Consider the following 13,841-nt stretch of genomic DNA (forward strand, 5'->3'; position numbering starts at 1 on the left):
TCGAAGTCGTTCATTCAGCTTTTGTATATATTAGGGCTAATGAAATTGGCGTGTGTGCAACGGAACATCATTTCAGAAATATTGTACTTTGCCTTAGTCGAAGCGGTAAAGCTATCCGGCCATTTGTTACTGGGCCAAGCGATGGCTCCCTATAATAGCAGCTATTCAAGGCCATGATCTCACAAGAACTGCTAAAAATGATTCCATAACCCATATTATAGAAATGCAAATTGCCCTATGAGGAGGTCTTTAGATGCAAACAACTTTTTTCTAACATGGTAAACGAAGTGCTGCATCAGTTTTTTAAAACTTACTGACGTTAGCTTACGTGGCGTTAACGCTTTCAGAACTTTGACTTGAAGGCAGCACAGTTGTCAAAGCTTTGGCATAAGCGACACTACCTGATCATATTTCTTTTATGCTTCACTCTATTATTTCCCACTAAACTTCTAACTAATTAGTATTGGTATGAAGGTATATATACTTAGTGAAACAACAGGGCGACTAACAAGGCTGAATCCTGTGGTGTATCCTGCCCTTGGAGAGTGACCTGTCATATTATAAGTTGTAACCACTAGAATGTCTTGTAGAATAAAACGTACAATATGGACGACATAGAAGCCCGGAGAAACACCGCTTGCTCGTCGGAGAGTATTTCCTACGACAGAAACCACCATTTCAATATCATCGTAGTCTAGACGTGGAAAACTCGTTCATTTTTGTACCTTGTTCCACATGAGTTTCTTCTATAAGGAATGTAGACTAGCTATCCCGGCTTTCACATTCCGTATATGAAAGAAGTGTGCATATGTATATAGTTCCTGCACTCCAGCTGCACTCCTTGATTATATATTTTCTGGCTTTGCTGAATAAACACATTTTTAATATAAACAAACAATCAATCATTACGCCAGTGATGCCTTCATGATGCGGCATATTTTGTAAGTTATAGGCATGCCATAAGAAATGAAGAATTTAATTATTATAGAAATTATCCAAAATTTTTTCGCAATTCATGGTGCCACTGAACTGAAAATATCAAGGAGAGAGTTTTGAAGACAACAAAGTTTTGTTATCATACTAATGGTAAGATCGTCCATGTTATTTTTAGCAGTTTCAATAAAAAAAGACAGTGTTTGGTTATTCCTTCACTGGGTCCAGAAATTCAAACCTGTGGCGCTAAAGCTAGTCGTTCTCGTCTTCATGCGGAAGGTCCGTAACGTTGATCGTAATGTTGAAGTTCATGAAAACTAGCTATCTTTTTATTTATGATTAACGTGCGCGGGTTTCTTCTTCAATTCAAAAGAGTGCGCGCGTGCCGCTCCTCTAGTCCGGCCGTGGAGGTGGCTACCTACTGCTGCTACGATGACTACAACATACATCGCGGAAGCATGACTCACGGCATAGGGGTCTTCGCCCTCAAAATCTGCGTTAGCCAAGTGGTTGCATATTCTTCCCAGCTACGTTGCTTACTGAGATTGCACAAAGGCTCACGCTATTTCGTTTTTTTTTTCACTATTTCTGCGCAAGTTTAGTCAACACGACGACATCATCGCATAAATCAAGTATATCAGTAAACTAGATATTAGATGCGAAGCAGCTTATGGCAGAGTTCGATTCGGTGTACGTAACCACCCTAACTGCGTATGTGCAACATCTAGCCCAAGCACTGCCAGAACGCGCTCACGCGCTGGCTGGTTCGGGCCTGCGCAAGTGGCTTTGTAGGAGGCTGTGGCTTCTGCCCCTTACATTCTGTCAGCAATCACGTCAAGGCGTCGGGGAAAGAGATTCCGCAGACGCGCGAAGAACCCGCGTGCTATTACGTGGCGTGACGATAAATTCGCGTGGATTGCTCAAACAAGAGTGTGGGATGACTGACAGCAATATAAACAACAATCACTTCATTCTGTGCTCCACTTGCAAGGACGCGTTAACAATGGGCAAGGTGCCGGTGATGAGCGAAAGTTAAAGTCGACCTATGCGCTGCTTTGCATGGTACTAGTGGTTCCCTTCAGTGGGAGATAGTGAAAGCGGCACTCTTTTTTTACTAAGTTTCAGCTTAATGCTTAAAAAACAGCCATGGTAATAATCAGTTATTAGGTAAATATTTGATGGCATTTTCAACTTATGCTTCATTGTGTCACATTCATAAAAGCAGTAACTGAGATTCTAATGTTTACGAAAGTAGGAACAGAGAAGAATATACCTTTGGTACGTATATGACTTGAGAAAACATTTGCACGGTATGCATTATGAGTGCATGAATAAAATACTTCATGAAATAGAGCCTGAAGTATAGCAATTGTCAGTTTACATAGCTTAATTTTTAGTAGATACATTAGGTTTTCTATAAGTAACCGGCTTCCGAAAGAGTTCAAAATTATATTCACAGTTAATCTACATGAGACGAGTAAATTGTAGTTACTGTTGAACTATCTCGCACTTACTGTATTACACATATTTTTTACTCTGTGGACGAGCTCAGCCAAAAAAAAAAAGAAACAAATTACCCACGTAGCAGATGAATAAAATGTCCCTCTCTTTGGTATATTGTTAAAAAAAGATTGTATTTCGGGCGACCCCTTCTAAGCAATTCATTTTACTATAAAAAGAATATTGAAACATTAGGCATTATTCTCTGGATAGGATAGGCTGCGAAAATATATAAGGTAAAGTGGAGGCAAGTAGTTACATGCTAGCTTTTTATGTGAAACATGGCGAAGTTTTTCGCTTCATTGATGTTGGTAATTTTGGCCTCATTCGTCGTTCTCTCCATGCTTCAAGAAGATGTAGAAGCTATTCCGTTACCAAGAGGTGGTGGCTCTGGAGGTCGATTTCCGCGACGGATACGCAAGCACGCAGGGGGTCCAAATCAGAGTACCAGACCTTGCTCAACTCGAAGTAAGTCTTTTTTTTTATTCGTTTCTACCTAACAACTGCTTGTTGGGCATACAAGCTTTCGGTTAGTGATTGCGTCTTGGAATCCACTGTTGAAAACCGGCAACAGTGGATTCCAAGCACCTTTGCCCACCGTCAGCATAGAAATAGGACCTGCCTACCTCGAGATATTGGACATATCATTTTCTACACAAAAATTTTTTCTCGCGTTCGAGTCCACAAATATTGTCTGGTGTACATAGGGAATGACGGTTTTATTTAGAGCATTGCATAACAGTGTGAGATAATAAACATTGCGGTCATTTCGTTTCCGCTATTACTTCTTCAGGCAAAAGCTATGATGAGATCACGGCAGCCCATTTTGGTGACGTAGTTTTCAAGAACGAGCCGTCACCGGTGTCCATAACTGTTATAAAGCACATTGAGATTAAGAAAATGAAGGACTCTTCAGGTTCTCCTTAAAGCGCAGAACGCAAAAGCGTAATAGGGCCCTGTGCACATCACCTCTTGAACTTTTCACCTGGCTTTGTCCCTCAGGGTACGCTTCAATCATGGAGCAGGCAAACAAATGGCTGCACCAATAACAGTGGTTCTTTGCAACTATAGTAGAAAATACCTACTTCAAATACTTCAAGTACTGTTTATGCGAATTTTTTTGCTTTCGACCATGCTTGCCCGTGTTTAGAAAAGGTGTCGAACGATTAAAAGTATTTGGTACTCTACTACGGGAGCGCATTAGGCCGCCTCGTCAAGGCTACGCGTATAACATATACAAGGGGAGATGTTTTTTTTTCTTGTGAAGCTGTGCCAAACATTAGCATTGCTTTGTATTAGAACACTTGCTTGCCCCTCAAAGGGCTCGCTTTTGAGTCTCAGTTGAACCGATGTTATAATAAAGGCGAAACATTTATTTGCGTACTGCCAGCACTTTTGGTATCTATCTATCTATCTATCTATCTATCTATCTATCTATCTATCTATCTATCTATCTATCTATCTATCTATCTATCTATCTATCTATCTATCTATCTATCTATCTATCTATCTATCTATCTATCTATCTATCTATCTATCTATCTATCTATCTATCTATCTATCTATCTATCTATCTATCTATCTAACTGTCTGTCTGTCTGTCCTTCTATCTATCTATCTATCTATCTATCTATCTATCTATCTATCTATCTATCTATCTATCTATCTATCTATCTATCTATCTATCTATCTATCTATCTATCTATCTATCTATCTATCTATCTATCTATCTATCTATCTAGACGCCTACGACTTTTATTGGTATGGCCTAACATGACTGTATTACGAGCATAATTGACTAGTCATAAGATGGAAACCATGATATGCATGTCATGAATGTGATGATTTACATTTCATAGCCTTGCTGCTCTTGCGGTGCTTTCCTTCACATGACATGTTTCGAAATCGGTATGGTATGAAATGACTGCGTGGCGAACATGTGACAGACCATATATAAAAATCTTGACATGCGTGTCATTTACAGACCTGACTACATGCCACACTAATAATGCACTTATGGCCATTTTGCTAGCTTCACATATGCAAAATTCGGTATCACAGGACGTGAATGAATGACGAAGGTATGCGATTGGTGCAAACATGATAATCATGACGTGCGTAACATGTAAAAACATGACTACATGCCATACTCATGGTGCGCTCGCAGCCGTTCTGCTGGATTGCATATACCAAATTTAGTAATATGTGATGCCAAAGGACGACGAAGGCAAATTACACGTTCAAACATGTTAAACATTACACGCGTGTCATGTAAAACATGACTACATGCTACTCTCATATCACGCTTGCAACCGTTTCGCTAGCTTAACATATTAGCCTCGAGGATATATCGTGGCACCCCCTACGTGATGACGTCACTCATAGGATTCCGGGTCGTGTCGTCTGCTTGAACACTGCATTTTCTGTGCTTTTGCTGGGGATACCGTGCATGCTTCCCTTTGTTTTGAAGCTCAGTGCTTAAAGAGGTGGTAAGACCTTGTGGTGAGCGTCGGAACACGCGTCTCTGCACCCCCCCGTAACATAAGCTACGTTCCCTGAACTCAGTGTGTTATCTCTTACACTGTTGTTTTGTATATGCGTAAAACATCCTCCCTTGTATGCTATCCTCCTCCTCTCTTTCGTTCCTCCTCTCGCGGTGGTGGGCCGCACTCGCGTGCCGCCACAGCTTGGCAGACGAAGAATGAACAACTATACCGCACGAACGTCTTGTGTCGCAGTCAGTCAAACCGCCGCATGCCTTCTACAACCTGATAATACAGGCAAGCCAATTACTAATCGGTGCCCCCAGGGGCGCTCTCGTGTGTACTTTGCATGCACAATCACTACTAAGAACCAGTGAAGCCATGGCGGACAATGTAAGTGGTGTCGCAAAAGCAAAGTTGCTGTATTTCACAACTACTACCTTATCTGTGACGTCAAAATGATCGCAGCGCTGGCCTCACAAGTGGAGGCCCTCACGGCCAATACCAAATTTGGTTTCACGTGACGGTGAATAGACGATGAACGTAAATAACAGGTCCAGACATAATAATCATATCATGGAAGTCTTGTATGGCATAATTTACGCCCGCCTCGTAAAGTTGTGCTGACTCAAGGTGACACATCAACCTTCCTCATTTGTGCTTAACATATAATTGATTCCCACTGAACGTGGGATCTGTTAATTTCCTTGCGGTAAGATAACATAATGAGTTAGCAATATGGCAGTAAATCGATGGCAGTTGAGTGCTCTTAAGTGAAAAGTAGTTGGTAACCTAGTAGCTCCAGCATTGGTAGAGGCGTTTATACAATCGTAGGTAAGACGGCTTCTTCAGCACTTGAACACTTTATGCCCAGGACCATTCAAACATTGCCTCTTCTATTTTATCAATGCCAACAACATGCGCCCGATGCAGCTCTTCCCCACCCTCTCCTCTAGCTCTTTACTGTTCTCGCCCAACGCCTAAACCTCGCGCGTGCTTTGAGGTGATGGGTGAGAGAACCCCTCGTGCAGAGCCTCACTACGTAAATCATATGAAGTAATGTTTTATTCAGTTGTGCACAGATTCATGGGGTGGCGTCTTACAATCTTCGTGTTCACAATATTGGCGGTCAGGCTTGCTCTTTAAAGATACGGCGTTTTCGGATAGCGTGGTGCCGTTCGTGGCGCTATGCGATCAACCAATGGCGAGTCGCCACTGCAACGTTTATGCATACGTTGCAGCAGTGTCATTGCTTCGAGCCACGATGAGGGTTCACGAAGGAACAAATCTGACAGACGTATGATGTGGCATTAGGAAGAAAGTCTATCCCATATTCGGGGGAAAGCGCTCGGAAACACGTGGGACGCTATCAGCGTAATCCAGCAAGCAGCGTAACTTAACGGCCGCTCCCCTAACCGACGACTCCCGTTGAGAGGTGGACCGACGGCTCCCGTTGAGAAGCGCGCGTTCGCACTGGCATTGAAACAAAGGAGGCGTTGACTCAAGCGACGTCGGCACATACAGAGCTGTATGGTGGGTCGGGAATGCATGTACAGTGCCTGCAGAATGCCCTTCACATTGACCGAATTCCGGTTCTTGTATATGTGTGTTAGGAACCTAACTCGCACATTTCCTTTACTATTTTGAATGAAAATAGTCAGATATTCTTGCTGTCTTTTTGCAGGTTCTCGCCGTGGATAACAGTGCTTCACCTCCACAAATAAAAAAAAATCACAAAGTGCGCCAGCACACGGTTATTGTTATAAATATGTGTCTCAACAATAAAAAATCTATTGGCAACTAGCTCTTCTGTGTGTCAATCTTTAAACTCTCCTCTCGGAGGTTTGCACTACAGAAGCCCAATAGATTACCAATGAGCCCAAGCATTCGCAACATTTTACTTACACGCCACCACTGCGACTAATCACTCGTAAAGATCTATATTTTGCGCTTGATCAAATTTGTTTGAGTAAAGAATGTTACCATTTCCTGCAACCAAGCCTGCAACCAATTTAAGTCTATTTAGAAGTTTCAAAGATTAGGGCTCGGGCTTGTCGCACTTTTCGTGCTAAAAGTAGAAATCATTTCTGTTTTTTCAAACACTTGCGAGACTGCAATAGTTACGGAGAGCACACCAACTACGTTTTTGTCCTGCATCACCTAACTTCGCTTGCACGGCAAGCATGCATGAAACAATGCGAAGCTTCTTCAAGCAAGTTGAAACACACTCATTTTTTTTCTCTGCCACGTTTTTTAACCAATTTCTGGTGCAGAACACTGCTGGTGCAGAACACTGCTGTCAGTATCTGTAATTTTAGAAGTTTTTCTGTGGCTTTGTAGACGACACTGTTACAGTGACTGTGGCTATGGACGTGGATTTGCCTGGGCTTCCACCGCAACCATCGACGTCGTCTGCAGCTGCTACGAGAAAGCGTACGGGCCACCCGAGTGATCCCGAGAGTGGGGACACGCTGATTTACTCAACGGCCAGCGACGAAAGCTCCAAAGAAGGTGACTTCATGTGATTCTCCGCCATGCTGGTCTAGTGGCTAAGGTACTCGGCTGCTGAACAGCATGTCATGGGATGGAATTGAATCCCGGATGCGTCGGCTACATTTCCGATTGAGGCAGAACTGTTGTAGCCCCGTGTGCTCATATTTTGGTGCACTTTAAAGAACCCCAGGTGATTGAAATTTCCAAAGCCCTCCACTACGGCGTCTGTCATAATCATTTGGTGGTTTTTGGACGTTAAACCCCACATATCAATCAATCAGGAGACTTCGTGTCTGTGACAAGGCGTCAGCCAAAAAGAACACTAGCGATGCCGTCTCCATCAACGAGCAAGAATGCTACGAAGACACGAGAACCTCCTGTTTACACAACCCTATTTTTACCGGTCCATGCGGCTCATAGTCTTAACCGGCTCTATTGTCAAGCCACGTCTAGGTCTCTTGAAGCACTCACGAAGGCACAGATTGAGGATGTGTGGATCAATGGCCGTAAGAATATCTTTGCCATAGACGTCACTCAACAAAGCACATTGTAAGTATTGAGCAACGTCGATATGTTGGAGAACATCAACGTTCGCTCATACATACCTGATGGCCGCTACTCTACTACAGGCGTCATTTACGATGTCGACATTTCCATCAGTGAAAGCGACCTTGCTGCTCTCATCAAACCAGTGTCTGTAGAACTTACCATACTGAAAGTCCATCGCCTTGGCCAATCATGCTGCGTGAAGCTCGAATTCAAGGGAGACAGCCTATCACCGCAAGTCAGAATCGGCCAGTTCCGACACACAGTACGACCCTCCGTACTGAAGCCCCTTCAATGTCGGTAATATTGTAGGTTTGGACACGTCAGTGCTGTTTGTACAACCTCGGCTGTGTGCTCGATATGCTCAGAGTCACATAGCGCAGACACTTGCGAGGCAGAACTTCTTAAATGTCTAAACTGTCATGGCCCTCACTATGCGTCGTCGAAAAACTTCCCAAGGAAATACAGGAAATGCAAGTGTTGAGGCAAATGACCTTGGACGGCTCAACTCACAGGGAGGCCGCTGTCGAAGTACGACACCAGCGGTCTCGTCACTGGAGGTCACCGAGAAGGCCCAGTGCCGTAGCAAGGACTACACGTCACCAAATGATCGCCGGCATACAATCTCAAGCGTCCAGACACGCCGAAGAGAAGTCATTCAAGGAAGACAAGACCATCACTGACTCGCTGGACGCATGGCCAGTGCTGCCGACGATAGACCAGCCACCTCAGCCACTGCATCGCTCGTCTACAATCACTTCGGAACGAGAATGCGGTGATAGTCGAGATAAGGAAATCGTAGCCATGGTAAAGGCCCTCATGAATACCACGCGTTTGCTCCTAACTAGAACTGACAGTCAGGCTGCTAAGAGTGAACTTTAGTTAGTGGATGCGCTGAAGCCGGTGCTAAAAAGTCTGGAAAAGCACCATGGTTCCTCCTCTGCAAACCTTTCGTGAAGAAGTCAAAGGAACTTCGATTTTGCAGTGGAATGCTCAAGGCTTCAATCCCCATATTTCTGATATCTGACCATTTGTGCTAAAAAACATTTTTAAATTATTGTTGTATGTGAGCCACGGCTACACACAATGCAATACCACTATCCAGGTACGAAGCCTTCAGATAAGTTACCTGCAACGAACAGAGTAAAGTCGTTGTATATACCAGGTTCGACCTTACCTATATTGAGCACTCTGTAGCACCTCACGATGACGACCAGTATATCTGCTTGACAGTAAAATGCGGAGACCTTAACTTCACGCTAGTAGACGCATATATATCACCTTCAAGCCGTTTTAAACCTGAAAGACTACGTGCATTGTTAACAACCACAGCTGGGCTATGGATTATTTCTGAACACTTCAACGCCCACCACCCACTATGGGGAAGTCAGAAGATAGACCGCCGTGGGAGGCAAGTGTTTTCTTTTGCTTTGGAGCAGCAGCTGCTTTGTGTAAACTACGGAAGCCCAACGTTTCTATGGGGAACGACAAACAGAAGCTGCCTTGTCTTGACATTTGTGTCACGATGCCCAAGTGGAAAGGTTCAGTGGTACGCAGATTATGAAACTCGTGGAAGTGACCATGCACCAACCTATTTAAAGAGCAAAGTACTGGGAAAATCACAAAACTGTGACGCTTCAACTCGCATCGACTGGGCAAAGTTCAGGTCACTGACGGAAGAGAAGTGGCAAGAAAATGAAGTGCCTCCTCTTGACACCCTCGAGCATACGATTAGGGGGTCTGCTGAAGAAGAAACTTATCATATAGAGCATATTTCAATATATTTTCAACATGAAGCGGAATTGGAACGGTTGAGAGCGATCCGTCGTTGTGCAGAACCAAGATATAGCCGCGCTAAGTTCATTCACGGCTTGAGGGAGGCAAGGATTCTACGTGAAAAAAAATTAGCGGTGAATCATTTCACTTCAGTTTTTTCAACGGAAATCTCTGTGCGAAACTTTGGATCCACACAGACCTTTGACGCAGACATGGAGGATTGTTCGTGGCCTACGAACATCGCAACACCAACATCGCCCCTTCAAGTGTCTTTCTCTCCACCAAGGCCGCACCGAAATTGAAGTCGCAGAAGATTTCTGCATGAGAGTTGCTGGTCAGGTGTCCGTGTGCACCACGCGTCACCTAGAAAACTCACCAGTTTCCAGAAATACAAGAACTGACACTATTTTCTCTTAGAGGAACTTCAAGCGACCTTCACGGCATGCAAACGATCTTCATCGCCTAGTCTGGATGGCATCATGTACATAGCTCTTTTCAACTTTGATGAAGTGGCTCGACGGGCCCTTTCATCCGTGTACAACAACTCGTGGAGCAGCGGATTTGCCCATCCTGCGTGGGAGTCCAGCCACTTTGTCCCTGTGCTTAAACCAGGTAAATCTTATCTGGACTTGACCTCTTATCACCCAATCACGCTTACCAGATGCTTCGAAAAAGTGACGGAGAGGATGATTTTGACTCACCTAGAGTGGTACCTGAGGCACCACGAGGTATACCTTGATTCTATGATGTGCTTTCGGCATGGGTTGTCCACCATTGATAACGTTATTGACCTTGTCTCATGTGTGCAGCATCAAAAATAACTGAAACGTTTATCTGCGGCGTTGTTCTTGTACGTGAAAGGCGCATACGATAATGTATTCCATGAAGCCATTTTGTATGTGATGGAAAATTTTCGAATAGGGGGTCGGGCATACCAATGAATCGACAGCTATTTGAAAGGCAGAACTTTCTTTGTATAGACGGAGAATGGCACAACAACACATCATTGCATCCGTCGTGGTGTGCCTCATTGTGGTTTTCTTAGCCCCGCACTTTTCAATGTTGCGCTCCTCAGCTTTGTTGACGCTCTTCAAGAAACGAGGTCGCGGGATCAAATCCCGCCTGCGGCGGCTGCATTTCCGATGGAGGCGGAAATGTTGTAGGCCCGTGTGCTCATATTTGGTACACGTTAAAGAACCCCAGGTGGCCGATAATTCCGGAGCCCTCCACTACGGCGTCTCTCATACTCTTATGGGGTTTGGGACGTCAGACCCCACATATCAATCAATCAATCAATCAATCAATCAATCAATCAATCAATCAATCAATCAATCAATCGATGCGGATGACATCTGCCTCTGGGTGTCAGGTGTAACACGCCTTCATTTGCGTGCCCAGGCTCAGAGAGCGGCTCCCTGATGGAATCTTCCCCGCTTATTTGGTTGTGTTCAGTGTTTGACGGAAACATTCGGAAGATGAAAGAACATTTTCTTCACAAGATGTCACGTCGTCGTGACGTTGACGAAGGCAGTAGTGAGCGTGTTTAAGATGAAAAACCATTTAGGTGAACCTGTGCCAGGAATGTGAAACTCCCTTGGCAGCAACACATTCTGTACATCCACAGCACGGAAGAGAGCGTCGACCTTCGATAAAATGGCCTGTCATCAGGTGCTTCTGGATTTATACGTGTGCCTTTGAACACATGAGCGTTATCACATGCGATTGGGCAATTTCTTGTATAAACATCCCAATTGGAGTCTTGCGTGTAATCTTAACAGAAGGAGACTCAAACGATTGTGAAGTGTCCCAAACATTGCATTGCAGCGTGGTCTCTGCTGAGCATCCATTGGTGAAAGAAGAATGCACAAGAATAAGGCAACAAACACGAGTGTCAATTTAGATTTTGAAGCTATTTTAATCCATATTTATTCTTCAGACGTTTATTTCTGGCCACTACATTCTAAACAAGATACACTGTGAGCCGAATTATTGAAGAGCGCAATTAAAGGGCTTTCTTTAACCACAAGCTATGCCGAATCGTGCTAAGTGGCGCAAGCGTTATGAAAAAAAAAAAATCGACCACCACCCTTTTTATGCATATTTTCTCTGCTTAGTTAAGCGTTGAGAGCGGACATGAAGTTTTTACGCGACAGCGTTAGAGAGTTCCTTTAACGAATATTCCATTGTTAGAGTCAATTGAATTGAGCAAAAAACCATGTTCTGCGTGGCCGGAAAATTGAGAGGAATGCCAGTAAAGTAAATAATGAAACATAAGGGTTTGAGTCGGGATCAAACCCGGGTCATTTTTGTGAAAAGCAGTAATCTATTGAATAGCCACGCGTCTGCTTGTGATTACAGTGAAAATAACTTCCTCTGCTTGGAAGCGCAGTGAAAGTAATTGACCACTCCCACCAGGAGACGAGGAGGGCTAGCTTAGCGCCACATGTTTGGCTTTCTGAAAAGCCCACTCAATGAAATAACCAGACGCTATTTTCTGCCATCGAAACTGTGAAAAAACAATAAAAAAGCATGAACTACATTATCATTTGTATCATAACAAAGCTTTGTTGTCTTCAAAACTTTCTTCTTGCCATTTTCTGTTCCAGTGGCACCTTATATTTCGAAAAGCTTTTGAATAATTTCTATATTCATCAAATTTTCGATTCCTTATTGCATGCCTATTAGATAACAAAGTCTACCGCATCAAGAAGGCATCACTGACGTAATATTTCGGTCCATCGGTGGAGATCTGGCACACTGAGATATTGTTTCTTATATTTAAAATAATGTGTTATATCGCAGAAAGGGGAGAAATACAATAATCCAGCAGTAAAGCTAGAGTGCAGGGCCTATCGGCATTTGCTCACTTAGTCAATAACCGAGATGTGAGCGTCAGGATAGTTATCCTAAACACGTCATAGAAGTAACTTCTATGGAACAAGAAACAAAACGGACGAATTTTCCACGTATGAACCACGCTGATTATAAAATGGTGGTTTCTGTCGTAGTAAATCATCTCCCACGAGTACGCAGTGTCCCTCCGTGCTTCTATGTCATCCGTATTGCACGTTCCGTTGTACAAGACAGTTCAGATGTTATATCTTGTAATTTCACAGTTCACTTTCCAAAGGCACGATAGACTGCAGGGTTCAGCCTTGTTAGTTGCCCTGTTGTTTCACTAAATATATGTACCTTAATACCAAAATCAATTAGTCAGAAGTTTTGAGGAAAATATTAAAGTGAAAGATAAAAAAAAATCTATGAATAGGCGGTGTTTCTGATGCAAACACCAGGTCCGTGACATGTTGCGAGCTTCGCGTCCGTGCTGTGAGGCATCGCTACCATCGAAACGAGGACAGCGCACCGCAGGCGATGGCAAATGCAACGCCATCTGAGCCCTTTTTTGACGATTGTATTGGCAAGACTTGAGAAATTACGCATGAAAACTGCTTCCCAATTATTTTAAGGATTTATAAGCGCAAATAGTACGAACGCGTGGAAGATTATAAAGTTAGTTACCCACTTCAGCTGGCAGAGCAAAACCGAAAACAAGAAGTCGAGCCGCACTACTCGTGAAAGGCAGGTTGATACGTTGATATTATTTACACAGTTCTGAGTATACAGTTACAGAGTTCTTAAGTTCGCGCCAAATACTGTCAACGAGGTGTTGCGACATCTTCATCTACAGAAGTGCAGAAAAGAGTAGCTGTACACCTTTACTTATTGCAGCGAAGTTTTCGTGGAGTGCGATGGATATATCAATTAGCGTTGGACAGCTTCTATGCTCCGGGCATCTCTGTTGGGGCTATGCGTAGTACATACGTACCCACTATCTGATGCATGCATATTGTTCACTGCTGTACATGCTAAAACGTTACTTACGTGACCTTTATTTCATGTAAACATCGATTCACTTGCAATCAAACAACTTATTGCTGCAAGTTTGTGTGATCAGCGTTGTCGTTTCGCTCCGCCTGTATGCGGCATCCCTCACTTACTAAAGTAAGAATGCAATATACTTGTGAGCTTCTAGTAAGTAGTTTACTGCATTGTACAATATGCAAACGAGATAAAGTGAGACAGGGAGCTGCTTCAAGGAGCGGTGGACAG

At 43.6% G+C, this 13,841-nt stretch overlaps 1 long non-coding RNA gene across 1 annotated transcript; it reads left to right on the forward strand.

The window, feature by feature from the left end:
• Window positions 1-2,689: 2,689 nt before the first annotated feature.
• On the forward strand, window positions 2,690-6,719 carry LOC142766913 (uncharacterized). The gene is made up of 2 exons (XR_012884656.1): window positions 2,690-2,901; window positions 6,601-6,719. It is a non-coding gene; the product is annotated as an uncharacterized LOC142766913 (long non-coding RNA).
• The last annotated feature ends 7,122 nt before the right edge of the window (window positions 6,720-13,841 follow it).

This window comes from Rhipicephalus microplus, chromosome 7 (assembly GCF_043290135.1).
Source record: "Rhipicephalus microplus isolate Deutch F79 chromosome 7, USDA_Rmic, whole genome shotgun sequence".
NCBI lineage: Eukaryota > Metazoa > Arthropoda > Arachnida > Ixodida > Ixodidae > Rhipicephalus > Rhipicephalus microplus.